The sequence below is a fragment of the Bombyx mori genome, chromosome 22 (genome assembly GCF_030269925.1).
Source record: "Bombyx mori chromosome 22, ASM3026992v2".
Taxonomy (NCBI): domain Eukaryota; kingdom Metazoa; phylum Arthropoda; class Insecta; order Lepidoptera; family Bombycidae; genus Bombyx; species Bombyx mori.
The window spans coordinates 15,598,411-15,621,483 of record NC_085128.1 but is presented as its reverse complement, the minus strand read 5'-3'; the positions used below and the strand labels follow the sequence as shown (position 1 = coordinate 15,621,483).

The window sequence follows — 23,073 nt, the reverse complement described above, 5'->3', positions numbered from 1 at the left end:
TATAGATAATATGTTCATGTACAATTTTTGTTTTTTTAAAATCATCTCATTTCACACATCATATACAAATGGAGTAATCATTGGAGTTAATGTTACAAAATGGTCTCCGTACTACAGAGTCTACAGCGACGATATCGAATGGGTGCAGAAGAAGTTCCTAAGAATATTAGCCTATCGTCCGCGGCCAGGTCGTTCAGACATAAATTATGAATCCAGACTTGCTCTGTTCCATGTCCAATCTTTGGAAGCTCGCCATAGGTATTTTGATTTAATATTCTTATACAAAATTTTACATTCCCATATAGATACCATGGAACTGCTGTCGAATATTTCTATCAACACCCACTTCAGAACCCGGAATTCGCATTTGGTAAACCTCTTTGCGTTACGGACATATCAAAATAATATCATACTATAACCCTAGGGTAAAAATGGTCAGGCAGTATAATGATTTGGCTAAATATCACGGTAACCTTGAAATCTTTGAACCTAGACTCAGGGGATTTGTCAAATGTGTGAAGGATATTCTATTTAACAATGGCTGGTTATCAATATTTGTAATTTCAATCGTGTTTTCAATAGCCAAAGCTATTCACATTAATATGGTTTTGCTGAGTGCAGTTACCATTAAGATTGCAATCCAGATTAGATCTAGGTACTACTTGTACGATTTAGCTAATGTGTACTGTAATGATTGTAATTTAATTTTGTTTTGTGCAACATCAAATTTAAAAAAAAAAAAAAAAAAAAAAAAAAAAAAAAAAAAAAAAAAAAAAAAAAAAAAAAAAAAAAAAAAAAAAAAACTAGTGGTAGGAATTATTTCTGCCTTGAAGCAGTAATGCATTTCGGTTTGAAATGTGGGGCAGCCGTTGTACTGTACAAACTGAGACCTTAGAACTCACGTTTCGAGGTGGATGGCGGTATTTACTTGGTAGATTTTTATGGACTCTGGTAACCACGTAACCGTGTGCCGTTAATGTTATTTATACTCACGTCCTTACAGATCCATCAGATCCAATAACCTTTGCATTAGACGCCTTCAGCTCTAATACTAGGAGCAGGCTTAGGGACCCCAGTAACCGTACTCGTCGAGCTCGACAAAGAGGTCGACGTGCAACCTAACCCATGCATCAGCCCGCTGAGTTTCTCGCCGGATCTTCTCAGCGGGTCGCGATTCCGATCCGATAGTAGATTCATTCGCGAAGCAATTGCTCTTGAGTTGTTAGGTCTCCTTCGGAGGCGCTCGGGCAGTGGTTAGCAAATCCCACCCCTGGCTGAGCCTTTGCTCGCCCACTTGTCCTGGTGAAACTGGAAAGGCCTTCGGGCCACCAGTAATCTTTCAATCATAAAAAAATATATATTTATACTTATTCAGGTAGACTCGCTACAAATATTTGGTGAAAAAATATATATGTATATGTTATAAAACCTTATTTACGTCTTCGCCAAACAGATTACATCTATGTTATGTCATATGTAATTCGACAGCAAAGGGTTCCGAATAAGAACAAAGAAATGGATCTGTTTTACAAAAGGGCCTTTCCTACATTTGGTTTTGTGTGTTCTTCGTATAACACAACAATTACCATTAAAAGTAGTAACCTTTCTGTGAAAAACAAAACAGCCCGCATTTAACCAAGAAATTCCTTTTGAAGTTTAATACATATTGTAGCAATGAAGTCGGTGGTGAAGAGACATAAAGTCATTATAATGTGTCAATTAACATCGTTATTGAATGCCGAAACTGTACCACAAGCTCCAACAAGAGTTTATTATCTTAAGAACTACCGCAGAAAATACAACGGGCGTGTCTTCTTTATCTTTACGATCTTGTTTGATATTTAATGCCAACTGAATTAGACACTCACTTCGTTATTTTGAGATGTTAGACAAAAAATACAGTTTTATTTTAAATTTACTGGTGGTAAGATGTCTTGTGAGTCCGAGTGTGTAGGTACCGCCACCCTGCCTATTTTGGCCGTAAAGCAGTAATGCGTTTCGGTTTAAAGGGTGGGGCAGCCGTTGTAACTATACTGAGATCTTAGAACTTATATCTCAAGGTGGGTGACGCATTTACGTTTTAGATGTCTATGAGCTCCAGTAACCACTTAACACCAGGTGGGCTGCGAGCTCGTCCACCCATCTAAGCAACTACCACCGGTAATTTAGATTTAACACCTTTGTTTTCCCTACCTATTCGCCGGTAGCCTAAGGGGCTATTCCAGCTACGTGCGGACTGGTAGGTGAGCTCACGGGCTCAACAGAAAAGAATATGCTAACACTAACCCTAGCAAGAGCAGTGCTTCGCAGAATCTACCACCGGATCGGAATCGCGACTCACTGAGAAAATCCGGCGAGAAACTCAGTGGGCTATGTGTATTAGTTAGTTTGCTCGTCGAACTCTTCCTCGTAATCGACGAGAACGGTAACCGATACTTGAGAAGCTTAAAAGCACTGATGATCCGGGGGATCAGACAAGACATGTTTTAGGTGACGGCAGCTTCGCGTTGCCCCGTCTCCTGGGGTGGTAATGTTTAGCACCGTTGATAATCTTTACCCTTGATAATCCCTGTAATCCCTGTAATCCCCTGTATATGATTAAATATTGAGTATTATCGTCAGCAGTGATTTCGAAAACAATAAAGTGAAATAAAATATTTTTTACTAACACATGCTAATCTTTACTATAAACTTATCAGTGAATATTTAAATTTTCAATAAATTTTTTTTAATAAATAGACAATTGACAGCATACAAATGTAACATGCAAAAAGCTTATTTCAAATGAATTTTCGGACATGAACTTTCCAAGAATCTCTTTTATTGTTTCCGGTGAGGCTTTCAGAATCAAATTAAATGTGGACGCTTTATTTTAATGTGTTTTTATACGAACAAAAAATACTGTAAATTGTAAATGTGTTTCTTGTTGTGTTAAGTACTTTAATTGCTTTTTATATTCATGTTTATTCATTTCTATTAAATACTCTTGGAACTCGGTTACGCTCCGCTGTGACTGTCGCTAATTGTATAAAAAACACCGATTTCCCAACCTTGCAGGCAGAGGAATAAGCAAACTAGCATGGACGGTGCTATATCTTAATATACTTACATAAAAATATACACTTATAAACACATGTAAAAATAAATACAATATAAGATAGACTTATAAAAAGAAATAAAAATAATAATTAAAAAGCCTTTTATTTCGTACAAGTGACATAAAAACAAAAATGAATGCAATACTTATCTAATAAATAATGTATCTGTTGAATAATATTAGGTATTATTTCCCACTTGCAAGAACCCCTCCTCAGGTAAAGGCCTCCTCCAAGGATAGCCAATCTTCTCTGGATTGCGCAATTTTGACCCAGTTTGTAGTTGCTACTTTCTTTATATCGTCTTCCCATCTAGTATATGGTCTTCCCCTCTTTCTTTTTCCTAGTGGACGCGTCCATATTGTTACCTTTTTTGTCCATCTCTGGTCCTGAAGGCGTGAAACACTTCCAGCCCATTGCCATTTTAAAGTTAAGGCTTGAACTAGATAGATAGATGATAGACTTATATACGCTTAACTGCAAATAAATATTAAAAATATGCAAGTAGATCTTCTAATATTAAAAATGGCTTCACGTAGTCACATTCGCTTTTGTGCGTAAATTCAGCTCGAGTGAACATGCATTTATCTGTTTTATATTCTACACGATAATAGTACTTTATAGGTCATCCACATAAAGGGTTTCCGCTCGTTCAACAGTGAAATCTAGTGATAAATCACCTACACATCACTGTTCGACATCCCGGTGAACCGGGTCTGGCGTAAGCGACAAGCAAAAGAATTTGAAACAATTTTTACGGTAGTTTTGGAACGAAGTTCCTTATGGGACGATGCGGGGGTACCCTAACCGGGAAAAAACGTCCGTAACGTAAGATTTTTATTAGTACTGCACACAGTGTACGACTTAACTTTGTAATAACGTACAAAAATTAAAACATATTTTTATTATATATTTTTTATAAATCATTGTGAATGAAATAAAGTTGATAACTTTGTAAAGTAGTTTTATTTTATTTTTATCAATAAAAAAATCATAACAAAAAAAATATATACCCGAATAATCATTTTCTTTATACCTCGAATAGAACTTAAAATTAATATTTTTATAATAAGGAACTTCGTTCCTATCCGGTTTCCCACGACACCACACATCTTTTTTTTTAAATCAGTCTTTGTTGTAGCTAAAGGTTAGGGGTACGTATCGAGCGATTCGAATAGAATGCGCTGTATTGTACTAAAATAATGTTATGTTCCAAATTAATCTTAGTCTACCTATGAAAAGTAAGTAAAAATCAGTTCAGTAGTTCTGTGGATGTGCGCCCAAAAAGAAACAATCCTAAAAAAGAATAAAAAAATTATCGTCTTTTTATGTTTATAATTCAATAGCCCTTGACTATTTAATATACACACCTGATTTTCTTCTTCGTTCTTTTTCTCCACCTTAGAAAAGGCAAATTTTTCTCAGCCAACCACAGCTATTTTTTCTCTTTTATTCTCTTCTATCAGCCGTCATCTCAAAACTCACTCCTCTCCCTCCTAACATCGTCATTCACACACTCCATCCATGTCTTCTTCGGTCGACCTCTTCTCCCTCTACCTTGCACTACCATTTCCATACATCTCCTAGTCACGTGCATCTACACCCGATTTTACTGATCGGTTATGTACAATTTTTCGTTTCATCATTCGCTTCGGTCGAAGCCGTACCTCTTACGCGCGTATACGTATGTACTTCTGTTCGATTAAGTTCACTGCGATTCGTGATCGCGATCGCTTATGCTTTAAGCTGTCCTCGGATAATAGTCTGCCGGGTGATCACATTGTAGGCTGAATATTAATCGACGATCACCACGCCCCGCCACCTGCTTTAACGCACACACATCAATCTTACTGTCACACGAATTACTGACAATCTCCGTGTCATCTTATATCGGTTTTATACGTAAGCCGCAGGAAAATGTCGATATTTATGTTATTTTATTGATTAAAATGTTTGCTATCAGCGTAGATAGCGACAAGTCACTGAACCTTGTTTAAAATAAAGTTAAAGTCCCATTTTCTATTAATGTTACCCTGCTCTTCAAAGCGAATTATTCTCTGCGTAAAACTTGTATGAAGAACTCGTATACTTAGTGGTAGGCAGCGGCTTGGCTCTGCCCCTGGCATTGCTGAAGTCCATGGGCGACGGTAACCACTCACCATCAGGTGGGCCGTATGCTCGTCTGCCTACAAGGGCAATAAAAAGAAAAAAATACTAACTAGTATATGACACGTATAAGTCCCTTAAGATTCTCATATATATTAATATTAGAAATAGTGTAGATGTTAAGCATGATGAATTTTCTATCAAGTTCTTAAATAAATTGTCATCATTTAGTGCCGTCTCAGTAACATTTAATCACGACTGAGCACATAATTTATTTGAACTATTTAGAAGAATTTAGAGCATTAAATAAATTTTGTTTGCTAACAAACCGATTAAGCAACCATTTAAAGAGACCTGGCAGAATTTGATTTAATTAAAAATAGTTTCGACTCTTCGCCGCTTAGCATTGTACTTTGAAGGTGATTTACAAAGACGCCCTGTCTGGGTCATTGCTGGTATTGTTTTTTTTTTTTATTGCTTAGATGGGTGGACGAGCTCACAGCCCGCCTGGTGTTAAGTGGTTACTGGAGCCCATGGACATCTACATTACCTAAATGCGCCACCCACCTTGAGATATAAGTTCTAAGGTCTTAAGTATAGTTACAAAGTTACAACGGCTGTACCACCCTTCAAACCGAAACGCATTACTGCTTCACGGCAGAAATAGGCAGGGCGGTGGTACCTACCCGCGCGGACTCACAAGAGGTCCTACCACCAAATTTGGTACTATTTGAACTAGCTCAGCCAGTTATTGAAGTTAATTCTGTATGAGATTATATCACGTATCTGATGTTTTAGAACGATTTCATGTTTTGAGAACAAACTCGATTTATTTGCCGAGTAAATTGAGTTAGTAATTATTTCAAGAAATTTTGCGTAACGTGACCATAAAATTCTCAGCTACAACTGGTTTGTTTGACTTAACCATTAAATCATTTTATGTATCTACTCATTACGAACACAGCGTTTTCTGCAAAGCATGACTTGACGTGCATATATATTATTATTATTATTAATACTTTATTTCAGTTTTTTTTTTTTAAACCATAACATTTTGTTAGTGATAATTACTTATAATCTATGTTAGTAACTTAAAAAATCTAACACATAACTATCATTATATACATTTTATACCATTACATTTTTTTTATACTGTAGTGAGTGATGCCACGGTGCCAAGTCGTGCACTTAAAGGCAGATCCCAATTTTTATAAGTAAACTAGCTGTGCCCGCGACTTCATTCACGTGGAATTCAACAAAAAAGAAACGGCCTAAGTGACTCCTTGTTATACCAGCTGTCTGCCAGTGAAAGTCCCGTCGAAATCGGTCCAGCCGTTCCAGAGATTAGCCAGAACAAACAGACAGACAGACAAACAAAAATTATAGAAAATGTAATTTTGGTATATGTGTCGTATATACATTAATATTCATGTATTAAAAAGTGGTTATTTTAATATTACAAACAGACACTTCAATTTTATTTATGTATAGTTATGTACACATATACTTAATACGCGTTCATACAAAAGAAATTACATTTCGTAATAAAAGTCCAAATAATTATTTTTCTTCTTAATCTTCCCGCGAAATCGGTCGTCTATTCAGAATTATTTAGTAAAACTGTGTGTACTGGGCATGTAGATATGAGTTTTTCTTATGAGTTTCTGTATACTGTGCATAAAGAGCTCCCCATCAATGAAGTTATGTTACATTATATAGGAAGCATTATACTATTATATTTGTTGTTGTTTTATACATGTATGTATTATATTGGTTATTTTTATTTGTGTGTATTTCCTATACGTATATATCTTGTAATTATGTATAATTTAAAGTATTTTTATAATATCCTTAGATTATGATAGCCTTCTACTATTTCCAAAACCATCTCCATCCAAAGGTTGACTGGAAGAGATCGCTTTCAGAGATAAATCCAACCGTTGGATATTAATTTTAAATTTAATTTATCTCATTCACTATTTCAATATATTGTCGTTATTTTGTTAATATACACGAATACAATAAAGTATTGTAATAAAATAAAAAAAGGGTGCGTGTACTTATGTACGCGCGTAAGAAGTTATCCTTAATTTATTTTTATTTTTTTTTTTTAATATTAATTATTATTAATAAATATTTAACGTTAAAAAATGAATGCTAATAACACTTTTTTTACGAGTGTACATGCGCGAAAGTTCACCTGCGGCTATATTCAGACTCGCCAAGTTACGTCGATCGTATTGTAATGAGCGATTTAGTGGGCAACTTCATTCTGTTAATTTTGTGTCACGCTGCGCGCGCATCGTAAGATTTCACTCTCATCAATTTTTCATAACGCGCCTAAAAAAGTATAACTTCAAAAACATAAGCAGCCCTTAATGGCGGTTGTACGTCACAGCCACACAATACCAATCAAATGAAAGCCTTCATTAATCGCATAAGACAAAGCGAGAGTTACCTCATCAATTCTTAAAAAAATACGCAACAAATAATTTTTTTTTTCTTTTTCTTAGATGGGTGGACGAGCTCACAGCCCACCTGGTGTTAATTGGTTACTGGAGCTCATAGACATCTACAACGTAAATGCGCCACCCACCTTGAGATATAAGTTCTAAGGTCTCAGTATAGTTACAACGGCTGCCCCACCCTTCCAACCGAAACGCATTACTGCTTCACGGCAGAAATAGGCAGGGCGGTGGTACCTAACCGCGCGGACTCACAAATGGTCCCATCACCAGTAAAGCCAGCTTAAAGCATATAATATATTTCAAATTGAATTTATCTTTCAATTAGTAAGCGCTAAATGTGTTATTAGTTATGTCATTATTTATTTGTTAGTTTGATCTAAAACATTTATAATTACACAAAGTGAGATTTAGGCATCAAAATTTACAGCAGTAAATTTCTTAGCAAACAAAAGAATACCTAATTTCCTTTTATGCATAATATAATTTCATTTGAAAGCGAAATGTATGAGAATACACCGTTAATTTCAGATCAAACGGACCGTCTGCGTAAAGAGGATCTTTGAGGGATGAAAAGTTTTTTTTTTACTTATTTCAATGAGGAAAGTTTGACGTTCATTTGCAATATAATGTTTCATGCTATCGAAATCAGAATGTTTTTATACAAGTAAGCATTGAGAGATGCTTTTAGTTTTAGCCGCTACGGATTTGCCTCTTACGGAATGCGTATTCAACACTGAGAGGAAACGTCATAAGCCTTACTCCTTTCCAGAGACGTATACATCTGATAAAGATGACTACAACAAAAATAAACAAATCTACTGACACAATTTCAAACTACGCGAAGTATTCGTCATTCATATACTCGCCAGATGTACTGTGAAAACCGGTTTTGCTTCGTCCGGTTTGAGCCCAGTGAGCTCATCTACTAGTTTGTTGAATCTAGAATAACCCATCGAGGTTACTAGGAATAGGTAGGGAAACAACAGCTATTGCAGTTTTATACGACAAACTAGATGATGACCGAGCTTTGCTCGATTTTTTTTTTGATAACGCCATCTTGTTGTGTCTTTAAAGCGGTTAGTTGCCCTCAATTAAATTTAGTATTATTATTCGCCGATAGATGTCGGGAAGAGTTCATTATTGAAAACACGAATAAAACAACATTTTCTGAAAATAAATCGTAGCTAGATCGATTTATCACCCCCGAAATCCCCTGTATACTAAATTTTATGAAAATCTTTGTAGCCGTTTCCGAGATTCAGATTGTATATATATTAATAAACAAGAATTGCTCGTTTAAAGGTATAAGATAGGCTACTCTTAACGCCTACAGAGCATACCTAAAGACATATTTTTCAGAACTACGTCTGTTTATCTGTAATAGGTTCTAAACTGCTTTTTTAATTTGGTAAGTGAATAATATTTTGCACCAGGGACACAGCCAAGACTGACTGCAGCCGAGGACTATTTTCAAACCTATGAAAAAAATATTAAACGCGAAACAGGAATGATTTCAGGAAATGCATTGTGGATAACGTGTGGACCGCGGTAGTATATATCTCATTCAATAACTAACTTACTAACCAAGTAATTAAAATATTTACTGGTGATAGGACGTCTTGTGAGCTCAAACGGGTAGGTACCACCACCCTGCCTATGCACACCTGGTGCTAAGTGGTCACTAGAGTCCATAGACACCTACAACGTAAATGCCGCTACTCATCTTAAGACATGAGCTCTAAGGTCTCAATTATAACAGTACAACGACTGCCCCACCTTTCAAAGCGTGTCGCATTACTGCTTCGCGGCTTCTACCGTACCTGCTATTGTGTGCTTACAATATGCCCAACCACTAGTGTTTCAGAGCGGGTTTTGTAAGCAACCACATTAAACCGATACGTACATACCATCCTATGATTTTCGACTACAAGTAATCTTGCATATTGGTTAGAGCAGTTAAAATGTGCCAAATTATATTACGTCCTACGATCCTATATGTCACACTAAACATTAGATTCGCGATGAGCTCTTCAAAACATCACCAAGAATACAACCGGCAAAATATAACGGCCGTCTGGTGTAGTGGTAAGTGACATGGTTACTACACTAGGGGGTCGCGGGTTCGAATCCCGCCAAGGGAAGATATTTGTATGATAAATCTCTTCCTATTCGTACACTCTTGACAGAGTGGTCGTGGTCATGCATCAGTCGGATCCTGCGATACCGATGCTCTCGCGATGCGACGCCATGTGGCACGATGTTTCGCAGAGTGAGAGCAAGCATTTATGTTGGAGTGAGTAAGAGATTTTATGAGGTCGGTCCATCGTGTTGGAGATCGTCCGCGAGATCTTTTGCCCTCGACTTTCCCTTGCACCACCAACCGCTCAATGGAGTCCTCATTACGAGTGATGTGCCCGAAGAATTTGAGGATTCGTAATTGCACTGTTGACGATAGTCTCTCCTTGATGTTGAGCTCTTTCAGGATCGAAATGTTGGTACGGTGCGCGGTCCACGGAATTCTGAGGAGACGTCTCCAACACCACATTTCTAGTGCGTCGATCTTACGACGGTCTTGCATCCTCAGCGTCCACGTCTCAGCCCCATACAGAAAGATTGGAAAGACCAGGCATCTCATTAACCGAACTTTTGTATTTTTGGTTATTCTGCGGTCTCTCCAAATCTTTGTTAGCCTCTCAACTGAGGATCTTGTCACGGCGCAACGTCTTCGGATCTCATCTTCGCAGCCTCCAGCGTTGGTGATAGTGGAGCCTAGATATACATAGCTATTAACTACCTCGCATCCCGCTATATGTTGGACTTCCGGTTGGTTGATGTTAGCACGATCTACGATCATCATTTTGGTCTTATCACGATTGATCGCAAGTCCAAAATCCAACGCTGTAGTCTCCAGCCGGCGAAGAAGCACCTCGATTTCGTCTCTGGTTGACGCCAAGAGGTATGATAAATATAAATGTCTTTTCCAGGGTTATGGATGTATATTAAATATATGTATGTGTATAATAAAAATCTTACATTTATATCCGTTATCTGGTACCTGTAACACAAGTTCTTTACGAACTTATCACAGAACCAGTTAACGTGGCGTGATTGTTAGTAAATATTTATTTATTTATATATATATTATATAACCCTGAAAAGCTTTAAAAAATCATTTCATAATTCTACCTGTTGCTTTTACAAAAACTTTTGTTGTTACCGAATCATATTTATTAGAATGAATTATGAAACTGGATATGAATTACGTAGCTGAATTGGGTAACCTCAAATCAACTTCACAATACCCTTGAACCTTCGTCTTGATGGTTCACAACGGGTTCCATCTTCAGTTTTCACTTAAGAAAATATGAAAGTGGTACAACGAATCTACCTTTATCCTTGAAACGTCCAATGAAAAGTTGATAACGGGATAATAACATAAAGAGAATGACAAATGGAATTATTTACCGAAACTAAACCGAATTACGATAAAATACAGACTATTGTATAAGTTTCGACATCAATCTTAACTTTGTATTAGAGTATTTCGTGAATTACAATGAAATGAATGTACAGTATTCGAAAATATACAAAACGAATAAGTTTTTTTTTATTGCTTAGATTGGTGGACGAGCTCACAGCCCACCTGGTGTTAAGTGGTTACTGGAGCCCATAGACATCTACAATGTAAATAACGCCACTCACCTTGAGATATGAGTTCTAAGGTCTCAGCATAGTTACAACAGCTGCCACACCCTTCAAACCGAAACGCATTACTGCTTCACCGTAGAAACAGGCTGGGTGGTGGTACCTACTCACAAGAGGTCCTACCACCAGTAAAAAAGTGGGATTAGCGATATTTACTATTCGACAGTCGCAACATCAGAAATTTCAGTTGGTTCAAATACCCATCTGTCATTGAAAAAAAAACGTGTGGCACTCGGGAACTGCCGCGGTAAAGCTATTGCATAGCATTTTTTATCAACTTATGCAATTATAATTAAACAATGATAATTTAATATTTAAACAATAATAAAACAAGACCACGCTCTAATAAACATTAATAAAAGCAAAACCTTAACTGTCCCCTTCACACTCATAAACAAGTCCGCGCGAGAGAGAGATGGGCAGTATTTTCATGATGTGCATGCAGTGTGACGTCAAGCCACGCGCTTATTCACAAACACTACACAAGTGCAACGTGTGAATGTGTTGAACGCGAGCTACATGGTAGGCGGAGTGAGGGGTGTAAGGTTTTTTTCGTTACGGAATTTCATGATTCGGTCGCCGCGTTCAAGGCCCGCGATAAAAGCTATGCTATAGCTTAAAAATCACGAGGCAACGCTTCGAACGTTTTAACGTAGCCGTTTCAATACACACGAGGACGGTCAATCCCATGTCAAATGTCCGTTCCGCTGCAGAGAACAATGCAGACAATAACGCATACAGCTCTCCGCACTTATTTATGAAGTGCGAAGCTCGTATTTTATATCCGTGAAAGCGTACAAATGTATTCGAATTGTTTCGGGGACATTTTTGATGATGGTTCTTTGAATCGGGTCACTAACATTTTTAGACTAGGAAGATATATATAGCTGTCTCATATATAGAGCTGTCTAGTTTTGTTCTTTTTTTTTAATTGCTTAGATGGGTGTACGAGCTCACAGCCCAGCTGGTGTTAAGTGGTTACTGGAGCGCATAGACATCTACAACGTAAATGCGCCACCCACCTTGAGATATAAGTTCTCAAATATAGTTAAAACGGCTGCCCCACCCTTCAAACCGAAACGCATTACTGCTTCACGGCAGAAAATAGGCATATAGGCATATCTATTAAGCTAAACAAAAGCTTCGTTAGTTCGCGCTGTGATAAACTAATACTATTATTATTATAAGTATTTATAATACTTATTGTAGCTGCATATGTTATTATAAATTATTATAATTGTATATTTGATGAGCACTGCTTCACATCTCTAATTAATTAATTTTTATCCACTAATAATAACAAATCGGAGTTGAGCCATTGCAACTATGACAATATTTAACTTATGTCATGTCATATATTTAAGGTTCTCTCAAAACTTTAAAAACATATTTAAATTAAGTAAAAAATATAATTAAGACATTTAAAAAAAAGTGTTAGCATCTTTTATACGCTTTATACATAATAACATAGAATGAGGTTGGTAAGACAGTGTTAACTATGAATGTGGAAGGATATAGAGGAAGAGGTAGACCTAAGAAGAAATTGATGGTTTGCGTGAAAGACAATATGGGTAAGAGGGGAGTGAGTGAAGAAATGGTATATGATAGAAGAGTATGGAAGGAGAAAACATGTTGCGCCGACCCCAGGTGATTAGGAGAAGGGCAGGAGAATAATGATGATGACATAATAACAGAGAATAATACATAATAACACTTTATAGGTACATAATATATAATAATACAACAGAAGGGTTTTTAAAAATACGCACTAATTAATCCTCCAAGTAGTCTTATAATTGTTTTTTTTTTCCATTAAAATCTCGGAAACTGTATAAAGCTGGTCACTCTGCAGGACTTAATTAAAGCTATTCGCAGTCCGCAATTCTCTTTATTCCGAATGAGTAATAGCTGGACATTTTTACAGAATACACCTAAATAAAACGCAACGCGAGACACAATAGGCAGGCTATAGGAAACAATTGGCCCCGTAATTTATGTTGCCACAGCTCGGCGGTATCACCAGGGTTACCACAAATTGAAAACCAAAAGCGATATTGATTTAAAATATTCGATTATATCTAATAATAGCTTTTGTTTAATGAGAATCTATATATTAATACGTGAAGCAAAAACTTTGTATCCCTTTTTACGAAAATTGCCCGGACGGAGGAGTATGAAATTTTCCACACTTATAGAGAATATAGAGAAAAAGTGCACAATGCTAATATTTTTTTAAAATAATGCGTAAAAGATACATTAAATCAATAAAGAAAACATTACACACACTACATACCATGTATTTGACGCACACACGCATGCATACTATTTATTGTCAAACTTTTGTTCTTGACTTCTGTTGTCAAATTGAGATTAAATATTGTTTGTCTTTGTTAATATTTTTTATAGTGTAGTCTTGGCGAAATTTGTGATTATAGAAGTATAAAATACAATCATAATAGTGTACAAACTTACAATTCCAATTAATTATAGTCGAATTTCGACTACTGTTAGTAAATGTTGTCTTAGTAAATTTAAATGCTTATTACAAATTTTAAAATCATTTAATTTTATTAACTAAAATTAGTAACTTAGAATCTTCTCGTTTTTTATAATAAACGTAATTTTACGTACTCCATTTACGCAAACAGTGATATGTTTTTTTTTCTATCTAATCTAATCTCTCATCTCGCAATCAATCTCTCAGCTAATCTCGAATGTCTACCACTGACAACACTAATAGATTAAAAGATTTTAAATCATAGTCCCATACTCGGACTTATACCGCTTGAATATGGAATACTTATAATACTACAAGGACTAATATACAATCAGGAATCGTGTATCAAGTTAGTTATATTACATACCATAAAAACAACTATAAAATTTTAGTATGTATAGTTCTACTAAATCGTATCAATAGGATTATAAGGCAACCCCAAGCTATATAGGTCGCACTCATTGCCTATTTACATACATCATTTTCTGCTGAAGTCAACAGTTCGGTTCGGGGGGACAACGTGACCAATCCATAAACACATTGTACGAGCAATGCTCTTGTTTACAGAAGCTTCCATATTATAATATGAAGTAATTTAAATTGATAAATTTGACGTTTTGCGTGTGCCAAAATTTTTAATAACCGATTGTTTCAATATATTTGTGCCACACAATTACAAACCTAAAAGTACATTAATTTTCATGGTAGTATATACAAGATGAAAAACCACTATTATTTTTTATGATTGTGGGTTTACTGGATTCCAGTTTCACAAGGACAGGTGGGCGAGCAATGGCTCAGACAGAAGGGGCGGGATTTGCTAACAGCTACCCGAGCACCCCCAAGGGAGACCTAACAACTCAAGATTGGCTGCTTCGCGAATGAATCTACTACCGGATCGGAATCGCGACCCACAGAGAAGATCCGGCGAGAAACTCAACGGGCTGATGCTTAGGTTAGATTGCTATTCTTTGTGGGTGATCATTCCATACCAGACCATAGATAGCCATCTATTCTAATTATTTTAAATCTATTTTCTATACAAATTTTAGAACGGCATTCGCGAAATTCTAATCCTCACCTTTAACAAGTAACAAGAGCAAATTTTAAATAACATATTTTTAGGATGATTTTTGGAAATCGAGTCTACCTACACACCAATAATTCAATCGATCGCGCACTGAGTTGAACAAGGACTTATACACAATCTCAGAGAGCTGTATGTAGGTTCGGAATGCCTGGCAGTATTTCAGTGTGGTCAGGAAGCAATTCGCGTCAGATTTATTACGCGAGCGTCGATTAGACGATCGAGACGTTTGTTTGTACAGAAACCGATGCCAAATTTATGTTTGTCGGGTTTCGAAGAATTGGAAAATTCATTGTTTGAATATTTGTTTGAAGTGAATATTATCGACTATTTGATGTTTTGACAAGTGTCTCCTTTTAAGCTAAACTAATAAGGAGAATAATTTGAACAGTCAAAATGATCAGTAACTCCTCAAGATTTAGGTTCATTTTATCTACTATCTCTACATTAACAACCTTTGTTACAACAATAAACTGTTTCTCTTTTTTTTTCACTATCAATAACACTAAATCTCGTCAATAGCAATAAACAAAGAAATAGATAGAGAAAAAGGTATCTAATACATGTGTGTTGGTATGTTTTTTTTTATTGCTTAGATGGGTGGACGAGCTCACAGTCCACCTGGTATTAAGTGGTTACTGGAGCCCATAGACATCTACAACGTAAATGTCGCCACCTACCTTGAGATATAAATTTTAAGGTCTCAGTATAGTTAGAACGGCTACCCCACCCTTCAAACCGAAACGCATTTCTGCTTCACGGCAGAAATAGGCGGGGTGGTGGTACCTACCCGTGCGGACTCACAAAAGGTTCTACCACCAGTAATTACGCAAATTTTAATTTTGCGGGTTTCATTTTTATTACACGATGTTATTCCTTCACTGCGAAAGTCAATCGTGAGCATTGGTTAAGTACCTACGTATTTAATTAGAAAAATTGGTACCCGCCTGCGCCTGCGGGATGCGAACACCGTTGCATCGCTAGATACGAATGCACCGGACGTCTTATCCTTTAGGCAACGACGACTTCATAATCTCTTCTGAATGGGTCGCGTTTCCACTCCGGCGGTAGTTTCTGTGAGGCACTGCTCTTGCTAGGGCTAGTGTGGGCAAATTCTCTCAGACTGAGCCCGTGAGCTTCCCCTACCCGTCCGCAAGAAGCTGGAATAGCCCCTTAGCTACCATCGAAAAGGTAGGAAAAAAAATATAACCTCAGAATTTTTAATGCAAATTCAGTGGCTGTGATATAATTCCACTTTTGTTCTATTACAATATTAATGCAAAAGTTTTTGGAACAGAACTTCCATAATAAATAAAATAAACTATAAGTTACGATTTCTCATTAAACTTATGTATGACTTCTAAGTTAGTTTGACGAAATTCACAGTGAAACCTACAGAGCCTAAATGAGTTTGTTTAAGAAAGTAAGAAAGAAGAAAAAAAGGAGAGAAATTTCAGAAAATTACTTTTCAGAGTTTTCAATTACGATTCATTGTTATTCCATAATTTGATGTATTTTTTTTTTTTTTTTATAACAACTAAGAGGCAAACGAGCAAGACGGGTCACCTGATGGTAAGTGATTCACCGCCGCCCACGGTCACCAGCGTTTACGCCAGTGCGTTGCCTACCCTTCGGATAAGAATATGCTCTTTTCTTGAATAACCCAATGTCGCAGTTGTTGGGGAAGACCGCTGATGGCAACGAATTCCAGAGATTTACTGTGCGTGGCAGAAAACTGTTTTTAAAACGCATTGTAGTGGAACGCCAGCCATCCAGATGGTGCGGATGATAGTTCCGGCGAGACGATCGTATTTATATTTTACGTATTTTAATGAACTATTGTAATTTACGCTTTGAACAAAAGTAAACATGTACACGATTTTATGAGGGTACCTACATAAACAAATAAACGCACAAGTTGTATTACAAAAGTTTCAAAACAACCTACGCTGAGGTTTTTATGACTGGCTCCGTGGTAGCCTAGTTAGCAAGCCCTGACTATTCCGCCAAGGGTCGTGGCTTCGATTCTCACATCGAGCAAACATTTTGTGATCAACAGTTTTATTTTCTCTTTGTCTCGGTATTTATTATCTATATAACTAGTCAGGTCATAAGTATTGTCACACAGTAAAAACTTTTCTTTTAGAATGCCGGCCACAAAAAAGTTTATTGAATTCGAATTTCGAATTGTTCATGAAAATAAAAATGTATACTTTTAGAATTTTACTCATTTTTAAATATGGAGTGGACGCTTAAAGAAGACCGTGTTGCAGTTATTGCGTTGCATCGTTGCGGTTACGCGCCAATTTTCAGTATGTTAAAAATTTGAATATAACCAAAAGATTCGTTTATCGTACCATCAAACGATACAATGAAGACTCTAGTGTAGATGACAGGTCAAGAAGTGGTCGCCCTCGGTCTGTTAGGACTCCAGCAGTGATATCGGGAAATTATTTTTTCGGATGAAAAAATTTTTACCATAGAAGAGAGCTACAACAAACAAAATGATAAGGTGTACGCACTCAGTAGTGAAGAAGCGAGCAACCGTATTCCGCGTGTCCAACGAGGTCATTTTCCATCCTCGCTCATGGTATGGTTGGGAGTTTCTTATTGGAGTTTAACAGAGGTACATTTTTGTGAGAAAGGTGTAAAAACGAATGCAGTTGTGTATCAAAATACAGTCCTGACGAACCTTGTGGAACCTGTTTCTCATACCATGTTCAATAACAGGCACTGGGTATTCCAACAAGATTCGGCGCCAGCTCATAGAGCGAAGAGCACACAAGATTGGCTGGCGGCGCGTGAAATCCACTTCATCCGGCACGAAGACTGGCTCTCCTCCAGTCCAGATTTGAATCCGTTAGATTACAAGATATGGCAACACTTGGAGGAAAAAGCGTGCTCAAAGCCTCATCCCAATTTGGAGTCACTCAAGACATCCTTGATTAAGGCAGCCGCCGATATTGACATGGACCTCGTTCGTGCTGCGATAGACGACTGGCCGCGCAGATTGAAGGCCTGTATTCAAAATCACGGAGGTCATTTTGAATAAACTTTAGTGTCATAAGAATCTATGTTTTGTGAAGTTCATTTTGGTATATGAATGGTTACATAATGAATAAACTTGTTTCAATTATTTTACATTAAACATGTGACAGAATTTATGACCTGACTAGGTATGTATATTTAAACATAATTATATAAATATGTTTATTAATTAGTCTCTGGTACCCATAACACAGATCGTAAATTGGGGCCGGATAACCGTGCGCGATTTGTTCCCGTTTATTATTATTAGATTAGTTATTAGGTGTCATTCTACAAGCGGGTAAACAAGATCAGTACCCCTATACCATATAAACCATAAATCATTAGGATTGTATCTACTCGTACGGACCTTACTATATAACACAAATGATTAGGTAAATCTGTAAATTTTCTAGAAGACATTGTTAATTTTTTTGTTTCATGGAAAAATTCATTCTTGAACTCATGGTAGGTGCGTATTTCTTATTGATATCTGCTCAATCAGTATCTCAACAATATTGTATATATATCGACACCATAACACTGGACATTACAGCGTTTTTAATAATTAAAAAAACACGTGTGACATTCGGGGACTGCCGCGGTAAAGCTATTGCATAGCATTTTTTATCAACTTATACAATTACTTATATAATTAGATAATAATAATTTAATATTAAAACAATAATAAAATAAGACCACGCTATATTTATGAACATTAACAAAAGCAAAACATTAACTGTTCCCTTCACACTCATAAGCTCGACCGCGCGAGAGAGAGATGGGAAGACATTTCATGATGCGCATGCAGTGCGACGTCACGCCGCGCGCTTATTCACAAACACTACACAAGCGCAACGTGTGAATGTGTTGAACGCGAGCTACATGGAAGGCAGAGAGGGGTGTTAAGTTTTTTATTCGTTACGGAATTTCTTGATTCAGTCGCCGCGATCAAAGCCCGCGATAAAAGCTATGCAATAGCTTTAAAAAAACCTTATACGAACTGGACAGTCTAATTAAAAAAGCTCGACTTCAGAAGAAAACAATATTCTTTGTGACGCAAAAAATAAAAATTTAGAATCTCAATTTCTTAGGACCAAAACGTCTCTCGTAGCTAACGTTCGAACGTTAATATTGAAAGCGAGTATTACTAATAACGGCGTCGGGTCAAAGAGAATTCAGCGGAAACTCTGCAAGAAAAGTTTCATCGGCATAACGAATATTCGATTCTGTGAAGTAAGACAGTAATCAAATCGGACATTCGGTTTGTGAAATCCCTTTTTGTGGGCAAGGACTTGGGCCTGGAAGTTTATTCAAATATTCCTATGATATTCAAATTTTTTTTGACGATTATTGTACTAAAAATTTTTATACATTTTTCATTTATTTTGGCAGCCGTTCTTTTTTTGTTTTCTACCTATACCGATAGCCTATGGTGTTATGCCAGCGTTACTGTGCGAGTATGTGAGCTCACGGAGCTCTAACCTGATGAATTTGCTAACTCTAGCCCTAGCAAGAGCTTCGCGGAATCTACCACCGGATGGAAACGCGACCTACTGAGAAGATCCGGCGAGAAACTCAGTGGCTACAGGAAATATTAAGAATAAGTATGCCTAAGCTTCTAAAATCAATTTTTTTTTGACTATGGTAATGAATCTAATTGGTATAGTATTCAAAGCTACCAACAAATCTACCTCCCAAGCGAGACTGTTAAAAATATAAAATAAAAAACAAAAATGTATATTGTATATTATTATATATAGGTACATACCTCATCCGTACACAGTATTAGTTGTTTAATGTAAATTGCAAGTAAACAATGTAACTAACTTAAAGGAATCGCAATCCGCACTGGACCCATTGACTTTATCTAAGGATTAACAATGTATCTAAATTGAATGTATGTGTGTTTGTTTGTCGATGTGCTCGCGCACGGTTTGTCCGATTGAAGCTTTAGTTCAATTGCTCACGCAGTTGACGATGGTCACAAAGGAACATACATAATAGCGGAAAAATTAAATAACAAGTCATGTTTGTTTCGCCTGTACTTTTTGTTATCACACTCCGAATAAACATATTACATGACATATGAAACAAATAATTTTGAATTTGAAACATCCCCGCCTTCCTATTAGTAAAAACATTTCCGCCTTCCTACTAGTAAAAACATCTTCGTTTATCCCAAATTGTATATCTTTATCTTCTAGTTTTTATGGTTTTGTGATATATCTCCTAAGCGTGCACACAAAAAACTATATCCAACGAAAATTCGATATCTGATCGAACAAATTGAATAATATTCAGACAGATCGTGGATATTAAGGGGAATCACATTTTTTACTCGGACACCGATCTTTTTCTTCTCAGCTGGACGCTCGCGACGAAATGAAGGAAAAATTCTGTATGTTTTTCCCTTATCAGTGGCCTAATGTTGATCGATTTTGAATTACTTCAGACGTTATTTATAAAGTCCTCGTGACCATTTTAAATTATTTTTATTACTAGCTGACCCGACAGACTTCGTAGTGCCTCAATCGATAAATAAAAGACCAAAACTTTTGTATAAAATAAACTTAAAACAAACAAAAGGAATCCGTCCGATGGGGGGGACATCAAAGGAAAAACAAAATTGTTATTTTTATTTAATTCTGAGCATTTTCATATTTATCTACCTTTTAAACCTTCTTTGGAATTCCACAAATAATTCAAGACCAAAATTAGCCGAATTGGTCCAGCCGTTTTCGAGTTTTTTAGCGAGACTAACGAACAGCATTTCATTTTTATATATATAGATTATATGTATAAGTCAAAATGTGATGTAATGTTTTCAATATAAAGACTATAATGGATGGATGGTGGCGTATAAGCCGTTTATAAGTCATCTTGTGGTCATAGACAACGCCGACCAATTCAAGAATATATCTCGTTATATTAAAAATAAGTGGTCAAGTATCCACGATTTAAGCCATTCGAATTTTAAATAAAAAATGAACTAATCACAGTATGAAAAGTCGATGCAGCCATTTTTCGGAGAAGGTTTTTTTTTATAAATAATTAAGTTAAAAGCTATGAGAGGTTGAGGCAAAACAGAAGCAGACAAATAAATAAATACACGATTTAAAGGATTTTAAACGATAAGAACGATGAATTTATATTGAATGATCTGGATTGTTCCTTTTTTAAAGCTATTTTAATGAAAAGTACCTCAAACCTTGTGTATTTGTTTGTTAAGGTTTAATTTTTAAAAGTTAAATAGAATGTAATGTTAAATAGAACTGAATTCAAACTTAGAATAATTTTGAACGAAATACCTTTAAGCTATGAAACAACCTCCAAATGAAACGCAATGATGGATCCATAAGTGATACCGTTTTACTGTCTTGAAGAAAATTTTCTTGTTGCGAATTACGTAACGAAGTGTTCGGAAATATGAGCTGCGGTAGATAAAATGTAGATTATGCCACCAAAGTACGGATCCACACGAAAGAGAGAACCGTTAGATACAGAGTTTATAAGGATATTGGATACAGATGCAAGGAGAGATAAATACAAAATGGAACGATTGATAACAACGATCTGTTTGTAGTTACTAATCAGTAATCAATTAATCAATGTTTACATGAAAAATTCATTGTTTGCTTCATCACTTAAGTTGAAATTACGTTGACATAGTAAATCTTTGACTATCAACGCGTATTTAATCAGAGATTAACTTAGCTAGCTATCTTTAATTGCATTAAGCTTGATTTACGCTTGGAAGACCTCCAATGCTGGAAGTTAATCAGCTAAAAGCATTTTCACTATAATTAAGAAAGTAGTAGAATTAGGTTGAAAAAAGAAAAGTTTGCGAATAGTATTGAAGTTTTTTTAAATCTAATGCTTAATTAATAGATTTGCCAACTTAATATACAATTTTTTAGCAAGCGTTTTAAATGCAACTGTTGCCCGTGCCATTAACATTGTCAAAATTAACTGCTGGCAGATTCTTGACAAGAGCAAACATGGAATTTGAAGCCTTCACAAATTTAGAACATATTGTAGTTTTAGGTATTTTAGTCGCGTAGAAGAGACAGAGGATCTTCTGATGTTAAGTGAATAATCCTATGAGCATCATAACGCGGTCTCCTCTCATAGACTAGACATTTTGACTTTCATGAAAGAACGCATAACTTTGCCACCGAACTAATCAAAACAATAAAACCTAGTTAAATTTTTTGCCATTTATTTAATGAATTAAATTAGTCATATATGTTATTTGTGAGATGGAAATATTTACGGTATATAATAATTTCAAGGTATATATAGTACAAAGAATATTGCGGTATTTTGGTCATGTTGCACGCAGGGATACCAGCAATTTGGAACGCCTTGTGGTGACCGGTAAAATAGAGGGGAAAAGGCTTAGGGGTAGAGGCCCCAAACGATGGTCGGACCAAATAGCGGAGGCACTGAGGGTACCTGTCAGCTACAAAACGGGATCGATGGAGACAGCTGGTTGACGGAATCGGACGGAGTCACGATCCTTAGCAGCGAGGGATAGTACTGAATAATATAAAACAATATATTAAACTATTATATAATAATGTATTATATAATAATGTATTCCCCGTACTTGCGTCGATAATCTTCAATGCGGAAGATCATGGCCTCGTGAGGCGCTCTTGGGAAAATACGTTTTTTTTAATTTATTTTTTATTGCCTAGATGTGTGGACGAGCTCACAGCCCACCTGGTATTAAGTGGTTACTGGAACCCATAGACATCTACAACGTAAATGCGCCACACACCTTGAGATATAAGTTCTAATGTCTCAGTATAGTTACAACTGCTGCCCCACCCTTCAAACCGAAACGCATTACTGCTTCACGGCAGAAATAGGCGGGGCGGTGGTACCTACCCGTGCGGACTCACAAGAGGTCCTACCACCAGTAATTACGCAAATTATAATTTTGCGGGTTTGATTTTTATTACACGATGTTATTCCTTCACCGTGGAAGTCAATCGTGAACAATTATGGTGGGGTCTCGCGTCCTGCCACGGCTTTGCTTTGGGAAGAGATTTAGTTCTTCGAATCCTCTGAAGTGTTATT

At 36.4% G+C, this 23,073-nt stretch overlaps 1 protein-coding gene across 1 annotated transcript in view; it reads right to left on the bottom strand.

Moving 5' to 3' along the window:
* The window catches only part of LOC105841416 (uncharacterized), a 312,744-nt gene that overhangs the window by 234,117 nt on the left and 55,554 nt on the right, over positions 1 to 23,073 (bottom strand). The window lies entirely within an intron of this gene.